Source organism: Rhinolophus sinicus, linkage group LG04 (assembly GCF_036562045.2).
Source record: "Rhinolophus sinicus isolate RSC01 linkage group LG04, ASM3656204v1, whole genome shotgun sequence".
NCBI classification, from domain to species: Eukaryota; Metazoa; Chordata; class Mammalia; order Chiroptera; family Rhinolophidae; genus Rhinolophus; species Rhinolophus sinicus.
This window is the reverse complement of record NC_133754.1, coordinates 180,729,788-180,742,781: the sequence shown is the minus strand read 5'-3', so window position 1 is coordinate 180,742,781 and position 12,994 is coordinate 180,729,788. Positions and strand designations below refer to the sequence as shown.

Genomic DNA, 12,994 nt, shown 5'->3' with positions numbered 1-12,994 from the left:
AGAGGTCGGGGTGAGTGGCTGTGTGCTGCCGTGGGCTACCGTGTGCTGCCATGAGCGGCCGACCAGCAACAGCCAGGAGGAGCGCAAGGCTCATAATACCAGCATGGGACCCCTGTGTCCTACACAACTAGACTAAGAAACAACGGCTTGAAATGGGGGGGGGGGGAGGGAGAAGAGGCAGAAGAAGGAGGGGAAAAAAAAAACCTCTTACAATTCAACAACAAAGACAATCCAATTCAAAATGGGAAAGGGATTTGAAAATACATTTCTCCAAAGAGGATATACAAATAGCCAACAAGCACATGAAAAGATTCTCAACATCAGCAGTCACCAGGGAAATGCAAATCAAAACCCCAATGAGATGCGATTTAACATCCACTAGAATGGCTATAATTTTTTTTAATGGAAAATTACAAGTGTTGGTGGGAAACTGGAACCCCCATACACTGCTGGTGGGAATGTAAAGTAATACACTCACTGTAGAAAGTAGTTTGCTGCTTCCTCAAAAAGTTAAACATAAAATTATCATGTGATCTAGCAATTCTACTCCTAGGTATATACCCAAAAGAACTGAAAACATGAGTACAACAAAATACTTTCCCACAAATGTTCACAATATTCACAATAGCCAAAAATTGGAAACAACCCCAAGTGTCATCAACTGATGAATGAATAAACAAATTGTGGTTATCCACAGAATAGGATATTACAGCTATAAAAAGGAATGAAGTAGTGATACATGCTGCAACATGGAAGAACTCTGAAAACACTGTTAAGTAAAAGAAGCCTGTCAGTCACAAAGGACCCCACCGTGTAACTCCATTTATATGAAATATCCAGAATAGGTAAATCCAGAGACCCAAAGCAGACTGGTGGCTGCCATGGGTAGAGGAGAGGGAGTAACAGGGAGTGACTGCTTAATAGATAGATACAGGGGTGTCTTTTGAGGTGATGAAAATGTTTTGGAACTAGAGAGAATTAATTGGTTGTTTGCACAACATTGTGAACGTACTAAATGTCACCAAACTGTACACTTTAAAATGGTTTCTTTTATGTTACGTGAATTTCACCTAAAGAGATTTTTAAAAAAACTCATCTCCTCAAGCAAATGGAACAAGTATACAATGCTGGTATGAATATAAATTAGCACAAGCACTTTGGAAAATAATTTGACATTATCTAGTAAAGTTGATAATGAATATATCCTATGACCCCTGCAATTCTAATCTGTCTTTCTCAGTTGATGACAACTACTCACCTGGTCACCTACGTGTATACTAGAAACTAACAGCCTTGTTTTCTCCTTCTCCCTCACATACTACATACATTCAATGATGAACAAATTGACATTGAGTGTTTTCTACTATGTGCTAGGAGACACAATGATGAACAAAACACAGTATTTCTGCCCTCACAGGGTCACAATTTATTGGAGGCAATATAAAACTAAATACTACATAATTAAAAAATACAATGTCATAACCACAGTAAGAAGGAAAAAAACAGGATGCTATATTGGAGGACATACGATAAGCAACTAACAACACAGACTTGAGGAAGGTCCAAAAGGTTTCCTGAAAGAAGGACATTGAGGCTAAGATCTTAAAAATAGATAGGAGAAGTCAGTCAAGTGAAGGGAAGCAAAAAAAATTCTAATTAATCACCTAATCCTTTTCTTTTTCAGTTTTTTTTAAAAACCATTGTTCCTTCTTTTTAATCCCTATTATTACTCATTACAAGTACACATCATCACTGACCTACAAAAGCCTCCTAACCAGTATATTCCTTACAACACTTTCCATAGTGAACTATGTAAAGAATCTCTGATCAGTAACTACCCAAAATACTGAATAAAGACCCTCCTCCCCCACACAGCATGAGCCTCATTTATATGACCCTTGCCTGTCTCATCTCCTGCCTCCTCTTACCTAACTTGATGATTCAGTTTATAAGTATCCATAAATATCACTCTATTTCTCACCAGCAAGCATTTTCTTTGTATCTCTAATGCCTCATACTTGTATTACTGACATAGTGAGTCCTCAGTACACGTTTCTTGAAGAAATAAATGAACAGATTAAGTAACAGCAATAGCTGTGATTAATAAGCAACTGTGATATACGAACCAGACACATTAGGTACTATATACATATTCACCTCTAATTCTCACAACAACTTTGAAAGCTAGGTATTAGTGGCCTCATATCAGGGAAAAGGTCACTAAGGCGCAGGAAAAATAGGTAACTTGCCAAGGTTACAAATCAATTAAGTAGCATTTCCAGAAGCTGGACTCAAGATTTGTTGTATTCCAAAACCAGTACTGTCACACTGCATCAAGCTGCTTCCCAAACGACTCTTAAATATTGTCTCCATTTTTAAAAAAAGTCTCTCTTAAAATATTAACACATTTTATTATTTATAAACTACCTTCCCCAAAGTGAACATCAATTAGAACTTTCTGCCTCTGTGTTAAGATGTGCCAAATGTTGCTTCAGGAGTACTAACTCAGTTCCCCAAACAAAGAAGTGACAGAGAACTAATGGTTATTAATAGCCTAATCATTCCAATAACACAATGCCTGTCAATCATCTATCTAAAATGGCAAAGAAAAGTAAATTTTTTATTTTGTATGACAAGGTTAAAAATCATCTTACTATTCCTTAATTCTTCAGGTAATATGTATTTTTATTGCTAGAGAGTGAAATTAAAAACACATACTCCTTGTCACAAACATGTAACTGTCCTCAGGAGGCAGATGATTAAGATCCACTTTGAATTAGGCAGCACATGCTTTATGTACTAAGAGGCTAATGGTTCATTTCTCATGTATCTACCACCTACCTTCCCCCCCCCCCCCCCCCGCGGTATAACACCCATTGTACAAGCAGACAAAACGTGATCTTGGTATCACACTAGGCCTTTCCTGGTTACCCAGTCTGCTAGGATGAAGGCCTCCCACACTTACATTCCTCTCCCCCAAATAAAACATTTTCCAAGGAATTAAGCCCCAGAAGGATTAAAAACTCAAATTGTTTTGAATGCAAAGGCGAACGAAACAATGCTAAAAGAGTTTTAAACATCAAATGGAAAAGATAAAAACTAGCTAGAAAACAAGAAAGGAAAACTAGTATTCAGTACCTATTACCTGTACATATCAGTCACTGTACTAGATATTTTCAAATGAACTATTTCATTTCATAGGTCATTAACGTTGCTTAAATAACTGAGAAAAAATATTATTTTACACCCAATTTTGCTAAAATTAGTCCTGAGAGGGAAGGTAACATGTAAAGAAAGTAGCCTTGCTTGTTGTTCATCCATTATTTGCCCCATTTTAAATGGGATTTTTCTATTAATCTTTGACAAGCCATGAAATTTTATATTTTCACCATGACCAACCCATGAAATTTACCAACTTTGTGCATGATTCATACCAGGTCATAGTTATAATGTCTGCTATGCATTTTAGCTAAATAACCATTGAAACTTCTCCCCTTGGACAGAATGAAAAATCTGCCTATAATTAAAGTAGGAATTGTTAACTACAAGCAGTTAAAAGTTTACAGCATTGTTTGACAGTTGCAAAGATAAGCCAGTAAAAAGCCTGAGATGCTGTGTCTACCTGTACTTCCCACACATTTGAACAATAGTGTGATATCTTTTAGCATCATAAAATCAATCTCAGATTAGGTAATGAAATATGCACCAGACTTTTCCCAGAACCTTTGACAAATCACACACAATCCTAAATCTTCATAAATCACGATTAAAGACAAGTATATCATCACCAACGCATATATCTTCCCAAGCCTGACCCAGAGACTAATGAGAAAAGGCCTAGACTATCTCATCTGATTAATTAATTCAAAATGTCTGCTGTTATTCAAATGTGAGGCTGGTATTATTTGAATAACACTTGACAGCAGTGCCTGAAGATATCATTTCTGATTTGTGAAGCCGCTGCTGCATAACTGATGATAGTTTATGAAAATGTTCCAAAGAAGCTGCTTTTCTTGGCACAACTGTGAAAGATTTGCCAAAGAGGTGGTTCTTTTCTTTTTTTGTCAGTAGTTGATGTTGCTAATGTTGTCAAATATTTCCAAAATACATAGTCTCTGGAGTCTTTTTCTCCTTAAATATTGCCACGATAGCAGCTTTTCCACTTTCCAAGTTTGATTTGCCTGAACACAAAATTACTTTACACAAGCTCTCTTTTTTAAGGATCTAAACAGCACCTTTCCAGGATTCACGAAATCCCTCCAACAAGCATTTTTTAAAAAAAAGGACTTTGACACTGTGCTGGACTGAGTATGAACCTGAGTTTGGGGGACATTTTTTTCCTTACTAAATAGTATTCCTTCCTTATAGAATGTCAGAAGGAAGATCATGACATATCTTAAGGTAATAGAAAAGTTGGGGTTTTTTTCCTTGCCTCGTTGCGTCCAAGAGAACAAGATGGGTCACTAGCAGTGCTACTGGAGCCATTCGAGAAAATTCAGCCAAGGATCTCATTCTTGCCCCATCTGCTCAAATCCGCAAGGTCTGACCCGGAAATACAGCCTCAAATGTGCAGTCAGTACGCAAAGAATGCAGGCTTCATTAAGTTGGATGACAGGAACTTCCCTGAATGGGTCATTGAAGACATCTACCCTACTGCAGAAACAATGCTAGCTCTTTGTACGTAACATAATATGACTTCAATTACGAACGGTTTAATCTCAATGTCATAGTCACATTTATAGAAATCTCCTTTTTAAAATTTACTATTATCTTCTGAGTGGATTCATCCTCAAAATTTGTGGCTTATTTTCCCCAGGTTATATAACAATACTCATGCAGAACTCTGGTGGTAAAAAAAAAGAAAAAGAAAAAGTTTTCTTTCTATTGAAAAGCAAAAATAAATATTCTCAAAAACCCTTCAAAAAAACTAGCTATATGGTCAGAATGTAATTAATGGATCCAAGAAAACCTCAGAATCAAAATTATTTAATGTTCTGATCCACTTTTTACTTTGGAGAGTTTTCAGTAGTTCATACTACACATGGCAGTATCAGGGCATACCACTGGCAGATTCTCCAATTTACAGGCCTTGATGTTGTTTCAGAACTCAAATCTTCCTTCTCTGCTATTCTAGTAAAGGGCATAAAGATTCCTCTGATAAGTTAAATACCTTGCAATGTGCTTCTCAAATTTCTTCTTCCCTGCCACTTAAAACCCCCGTGTTCTAGAAGCCTTCTCCATTAATAAGTCCTCTGCCTTTCCTCTTCTATACATTCCATCTTTCAATATTGTGAAAACAACATTAATGCTTAAAGCTTTGTGATGACAATAGCACAAATTATACCAATTTGGTTAAACAGGCCAATTCTCTTTCTAAAAACACATTTAGTTAAATATTAAAGCTGAATGAGACCTTGGAAATCGCCTAGTCCAACTCCCTTATTTGATAAATATTCACTCTGTGACTTGATCAGGAACCGGAGGAAGGTTATGAAATATCTGTATGGAATGTGTGGGATCAACCAATGTGCATTTGTTGATTTGTCACTTTGCTTTTATGTGTGCAGTCAAGACTGATAATAGGGTCGATTATCTCAAAGCTATCTTAATTTTAAGAATATTCATCAGAACATCATTACTTGTATAGGCACTTAATACTCCCAGAGGATCACAATCATGACTTAAGGATGTATTCCGTTGCCTTCAGGAATTGCCTACTAAAAACCTGTTTCTTTTCAGGTCATCTTTTCTATACAGGTATTACAGATGAAGATAAAATAATGGTCTTAGGGCAAGTTACATTTTATTTATAGTTCATTTTACATAGACTTGCAGTTCTCAAAAGGTGGCCTGTGGACCTCTGGCATTTCCTGAGACCCTTTCAGAAGCCCATAAAGTCAAACTTATTTTATTTTTACAATAGTAAGAGGTTATTGTCCTTTTCACTGTAGACATTTGCACTGATGGTGCACAAGTAAAGGCGGGTAAAGTTGCTGGGGCCTTAGCACGGAACAAGGCAGTGGCACGAAACTGTGCTAGCAGTCATTGGATTCTTTACCACTAAGTACTGAGGTTAATAATAATATTAATAACAATAAAAAGCCAGTTTCACTTCAGGATGTCCTTGATGAAACAGTAAAAATTATTCATTTAATTACACCTTGAATATCTGTCTTTTTAATATTCTGTGTGACAAAATGGGAATTACATACTAAACACAAACACTTCTGCTACATACTAAGTATGAGGAAAAGGCATTTGTATAACCGAGTTGCAAGCTCAACTAGCTGCTTAAAAAAGAATGACTGACAAACTGGTTATTTCAACTTGGATATCTAGGAGACATTTTTTAGAAAATGGACTAAATAAACCTGTTACTTCAAGGAAAACAACTATGATAAAATTTGAGCTTTCTTCAAAAAAACTAGAATTCTGAAACATGTCTCCACCCTGTGTGACAGCTTCCCGGTACTTAAAAACTTCTCTGATAAATTTGGTGGTAATACGAACAAATGTAATTTTTTATCTTACATGAGATGTGTTTATATTTAGAAGAAGGTGTAACTCGGTGAACCAATAGTTTCCAAATAACCAAGACATGGTGCTACAAAATAATGCATGAGTAGATGAGCCATTCAAACTGCAAACTAGACTAATAAAATTTAATGAATCAAAGTAGAAAAGTTTATTAATATGGTTTCAGATTCCACATTTGAACTAATCTTTAAGAAACTACCACTTGTCAAGTTTTGGTGTAATATCAAAACAGAATATCCACAATGACCTAAGAAAGCTATTAAAATAATCTTCCCATTTCCAACCATATATCATGTGAGGTCAGATGTATTTCTTCATACACATTAACCATATAACAGACTGAATCAGAAGCATATATGAGAATCCAGGTTGTCGTCTATTAAGACTGCCATTAAAGATATTTGCAAAAATTTAAATACTGCCATTCTCCTCACCATTTTGGGTATTTTTTTGAAAAATGTTTAGGATAACAAGTAAGGAGTGGATAATTACAAAAATGTTATTTATGTTAACATATAACAGGCTTATAATTTGTAAATTAGTTTAATAAATATTTTTAAATTTTGTTTAAATTTCTAATACAATATACACTGATAGATATTAAACCCACATAAACAAAAATTCTTTTAAGAATATAAAGGGACAGATTGGAGATGAAAAACTTTCAGAATCACTAACTCACCACTTAGCATTCACCAATTTCACTAGTCACTTGAAATGGTCTTTTGGTACTGCCATTGAGAAAATCTGCAACAAAATTACTTCCAATGGATTTGCATGACAAATATTTAGAAGTTGGTGTTTTTTGTTTTTGTTTTTTTTCTGTTTAAAATTGCTCTAAGGGTTATAGTCAACAAAGCAAGTGAATACAAAATATGATTCCCCAGGTTTTCCCACCTGATGAGCAACAACAGATCAGTGGCTGGTTCAAAATAGAAAGTAAATAGTTCAATAGTGACTGTAGTGCAGGTAAGTTATGTAATTAAAACTAAATCCAAAACGACCAAAAAAAAAGAGCAATTAAGTAAATGATACCTTACTATATTCTGTGTTCCCGATCATGCTAAATTTTTCCCCCCTTCTTCCACCTCCCCCCTCCCCCGCTCCGGTTTAAGCCGTTGTTTCTCAGTCTAGTTGTGTGACACAGCTCCCTGGCCCATGCTGGTACTATGAGCCTTGCGCTCCCCAGCCCACGGCAGCACTCAGAAGCCTGCGCTGCTCACGCTGGCTGCCGGCCACTCACGCAAGCCACTGATCGCTCCTGGCAGCACACAATAGCCCATGGCAGCTCATGTCCACATCTGGCTGCTCATGGCAGCCCAGTTCCAGGGAGAGCAGTTATTCACAATCTTAGCTGTAGAGGGCGCAGCTCACTGGCCCGTGTAGGAATCGAACTGGCGACCTCTGTGTTAGGCGCACTACACTCCAACCACCTGAGCCACCAGGCCAGCCCACGTTAAATTTAAAACTAGCATTCATTCAATAACTCATAATCATAGTACATTTGAACTAATCTTAGGTTAATCTTTGGACTACTCAAATACATGGGACCAATCTGTCACCTTTGAAGATAATTATTTAATTTATCATTAACTTAAACAGGGATTTTTGTACCTTATAGACAGAAAATTCAGTTATAAAACTGTACAGTCTAAAAGAATATAAATCAATCATTATGACAGAAGAACTTATTTGAGAGTCAAAATGAACAAAATATTCTGTGTCAGCAAAATGTCTCTTGTCAAAATCTACTCTTTAAAATTTCACTATAATGTACTAAAACAAATGTCCTTCCCAATTGTGTAGAGAAACAAGTCTTAAATCATCATAATTCAAAACTACTATTTGGAGACACACAAGTATTGCCTAGCTATGAAATAGATTGCTTATTATCACACCTAGTTTTAAAGTAAAAACTTCAAAGGTGAATGATATTCAACCCCAAGCATGTTAACAGTAGTTTCACCATTGATTTTTCTCAGCATAAATATTACCATTAATGACAGTAATGGGAGAATACATATCAATTATTTTTACATATAATTTGCATATAAATTACTTAAGATCCAGGTAAGTATTATAGTTATGGCAATTTTCTTATATTGTACATAGTTATCACAGTTAAGATAAATTTCTATATAAAGGATTAGAAGAATGTAATATCAGATTTAATATACTCAGCAGACATACTGTGTTTCCCCAAAAATAAGACCTAGCTGGCCAATCAGCTCTAGTGCATCTTTTGGAGCAAAAGTTAATATAAGACCCGGTCTAATATAATATTATACGGGGTCTTACATTAATTTTTGCTCCAAAAGACGCATTAGAGCTGATTGTCCGGCTAGGTCTTATTTTCGGCAAAACACGGTATCAGATAACTTGTAGAGAAGGCATTTACTTATTTATTTAAAAATAAGTTATTTTTAACACATGGTCTGTGTGCTAAACACACACACACACACACACACACACACACACACACACACACACAAATGATAGCTAGACCCTGCCCTCTAGCAGCTTACAATATCCTGGAGCATGGAAACTAAAACTATTGTCCATCCATTCCTAAATGCATCTTTCTAGCATACCACTATTAACTTTGCCCAATTTTATCCAATGAACTTTAATGACCCAGAAAACATCAAGATTTTTAAATTATAATAAGCCCTTCTAAGTAAAGTAAATCTCTCATAATTCTCCCCATTAGGTCATAATTTAATACTTTCACCTTATAACCCAGATAGACCCTTCTCTTTTTCTCATAGCTTGCTACCTCAATAATCAACTCTAGATTTATGACTTTGCATATCCCACATGCATTACTTAGAAGCTTTAAAATGAACAAAAAGGTAGGGACACCTGGAAATGGTAACACAAGTCCCAAGTTTTAAAGACGAAACATTACTTTTCAGTTTGTTATGTCTAAGAATGTGCCGGTAAAAGACTTGCAATACAAATAACACACTAAAAATAAAAATTCTTAAATGCATGAAAAAACCTGGTATTATTTTACATCCATTTCCCTTCAGCTTGTTTCCTGCCCTTAAATAATGGGGGATCTCAGTTCACCAGTGACCATATTATCAAATATCAAGGAGGGTGTGGTATTTCAATTTTTACAAGAACTAATTTCTTTAAAATACAAACAACTTTAAATGTTACCTGTGAGAACCTGTGACTGGGTTCAATATCTATGAATAATCATTTCTGGAGCTTCCATTAAAAAGCTTAAGTACAGGATTATCAAATTAGACATGACTTTTATTTTATTGATTGGATTTTTTAAATGGTTAAAAATTCCACAGCCTTCACAGTAGTTGTCAAGGATCCCATGCCTGGAAAGTAGGCAGAGGTAATACACTATCTAGAACTACCAGTGCAAGAGAGGAATAGTAACTTTTCTGAATTTCTTTTTGAACTGCATATTCTAACATATAGCATTCTAAAAATATATATATAAAAACAGGCTTATGTCTACCATAACTGTCCCTGAAAAACAAACCTTTACAAATAATCAGCAAAGGCAACTCTATCTAAACAATGATTAAAACTCTAATATCTTAAGGTTCCAAGACCATTTCAGATCTTAAAATAAAAGCTTTACCTATGAAAAATGTACAGTGTATTTCTAACTAAAACTTGAAACTTTGCAAAACAGTATTTTTCTTATAGCATGTAGTTCCCCCAAAAGGCGATAAACTCTTTATTCTTGCTTTGTGCCTTAAACATAATCTGCTTTTATCCTTTAGCAAAATATGAACCAGCTACTAGGCTGACAATGCCAAGAACCATGACAAAATGGATTATTAATGAGAAACTGAACTCCAGAACTCTATTAATTTATGTCTTCCTGTCGGATCCAAAAGATATATCAGCCTTCTCACTCAAAAGAAAAAAATGCCAACACTGTACTTTGTTTTAAAGTTCTCCACAGATGAAGAATTCATTATCCAAAGTACAGTTCTGTTATTTCAGGCTTTCTTGTAGAATAAAGAATCTTTATCAAATGGCTAAGAAAGCTGCTGACAAGTGCAAGTACCTTGCAAAATATATTTACGTCAAACATTCACTGAGAAAAACCGGGGAAGGGGCGGAAAAAAGGTGAAAGCCCCTGCAAGCCCTTGCAACATTCCTGTCCCCATCCTGTCCTAGAAGTCTTTAGAAAACTAAGCCCTTTTGATTCCAGTTACATAACGGTAAACAGCATTAATACAACTGCATGTTTGTGGGCTTTTTTAATTCCTAATTACACTAATTATTCTGACATGAAGGGAAATGATCTAACAAGTGAAAAGAATGTGTTATTTCTTTATGCATAAACAACGTTTAAGTGACATAAAATATCCTTTTAAGTTTTGATTAAAAAAAATCTATCTAATCTATGCTTATCATAATATTTATTAAATAAAAAAACCAGAGAGGAAAAATTGCTATAATGTACTCTGTGTGACCTCTGCTTTCTACAGAGAATGAAAACAGCCTTTTGCTTTTCAATCCCCATCAAAGTGGAGTAAAAGAAGGGACAGCATTCCTGTGCTCACTGCCATTAATCATTGCTTTCTTCAAGCAAGTGCGTATTAATTTCTGTCATCCCAAACATCATCGAGTATTGTTACAGCACCGTTCACTCCTCATTCACCACCAGTTGTTACCAGTTTCCCTACACTGAGCAGAGACAGGGTGAATCGTGTGGATTTCAGTGTTAGAGGCCTTTATCCCTGGGGTGCTGACACCAATTAAGCCATTTCAAGAAGAAATGAGAACAGGCCCAACCCTTCCATGTAACAAGAGCTTGCACCTAGCTTTGGCAGGTTGCCATTTTCTCTGGCTTCACACTATAGAAATACTCTTCTCCACATCCTTTTGAATGATTCAGGCCGTTTACATGTAATCGGTAACAATATCTTTTTGTTCATTTCTTCACATTCCAATTTAGTGCCCAACATAACCTAAACACAGAAGACTTGGATAATCTAGATGGTAATCTAGAAAGATGAATGCTATTATTTACAGAATCATTAAATTCAGGTTAGGCAATAAAAACATATAGTCCCTTTAATCATGTGACAAATTTTTTAAAGGCATTTTAAACAAAAATTGGAGAAAATGTGAAAGCTACTGCTTTTTTCAAACTGGGTTAATTGAAGATAAAACATTTTATTCCATTAGTTCAATTTTAGCATTGCATTTGCTGAGAGAATTCATATACACAGGAATATAAACCAGATACTTCTAGTATTAACGGGAAAGTTTGTATATCCAGTTTAAAGAAGCTTATTATCAACACTGTATTGACATTCGCTTTCTTTGGGAGTCTTTGGTCAGGCATAAAAAGGTTACCTCCAAGTCAAAAAAAAAATCTGCTCAAGTAAGTTTAATTAATATCATTTTTGCATCACTAAATACAGAGATCCATCAAACTCTTTCACAATATTGTTGATTTTTTTGACTGCTTTAGATCTAATCATTCTCCTTGTTTTAGACATTTACATCTGCTTTTAAGTTTTTATGGTTGCCTGTTGGCAGGCAGCAAAGTGGAGCTGTCGATGCTACTGCAGAATAATGCAAGGTTTGTTATGAATTAAATATTAGAAACCTTAACACAGCGGCCAATAAGAATTATTTGCCTTATTAAAGCAGCAGAAGACGCTGATTAAATTTTCATTGCATTGCAGTCTTTTTCCCATTTCTGCTTTCAATTCATCATTCTAATGTATGAAAGGCTCGCCGAATAATGGCAGGGGGACTTAATTTCTGGAATGCAAATATAGCAAAGAAAATACCATAAATACCCTCCCAGAAAACATTAAACAGTCAGTTCTAATTAAGTGAATACTAACTAAGTAAATATTCTCTTAAAGGGAAAAAAAAAAATTCAAACGTCAAGAATTTGAGAAGGAAAGCACAATTACCTATTTTACAAATAGATACAGATAGATCTACATTGTGGGTGGACTGTATTTTTTTTTTTTGGAAACTGCACTTCTTGCAATCAATTAACTCCTTCATGGGTTTCGAGCATTCTAAAGAAAAGGAATACAGTTATAGGTATACTCAGCTTTGCATAGTTTCTAAAAATTTAATAATTTTTACAAGAAAAAATGACAAGGGTAATAAAACAATGTGCGTAGTCGCGCTCAGCCAGAATGGCAACTAGCATATCTGAATTCCTACATTATGTTTTAAATTTACAACATTTACTGTTGCAAACATATTTAGGAAATAAACTGCCCCTGCAAAAATATTGTAATCGTATGTCCTATGCTGAAGGTTGTTCACGTTTCTGCCTTAATGTGAGGAAGAAAATGAACTTCAAGTATCCATTTCCCCTAGAGAAAATCTCTTCCTTGAAACTCTGCAACTAATGAAATGGGGATCTATAAATAGCAGCATCATTACCATGAGAGCCTCTGCTAGGGACCGGTCTCTGCAGCTGACCCTCTTTATACTAATA

General features: G+C 35.4%; 1 protein-coding gene and 1 pseudogene across 2 annotated transcripts in view; one reads left to right on the top strand and one right to left on the bottom strand.

Annotated features, from left to right (window-relative positions):
- Positions 1-12,994, bottom strand: part of PBX3 (PBX homeobox 3) — a 193,357-nt gene that overhangs the window by 165,828 nt on the left and 14,535 nt on the right. The window lies entirely within an intron of this gene.
- LOC141571240 (small ribosomal subunit protein uS14-like) lies at positions 4,456-4,685 on the top strand (annotated as a pseudogene).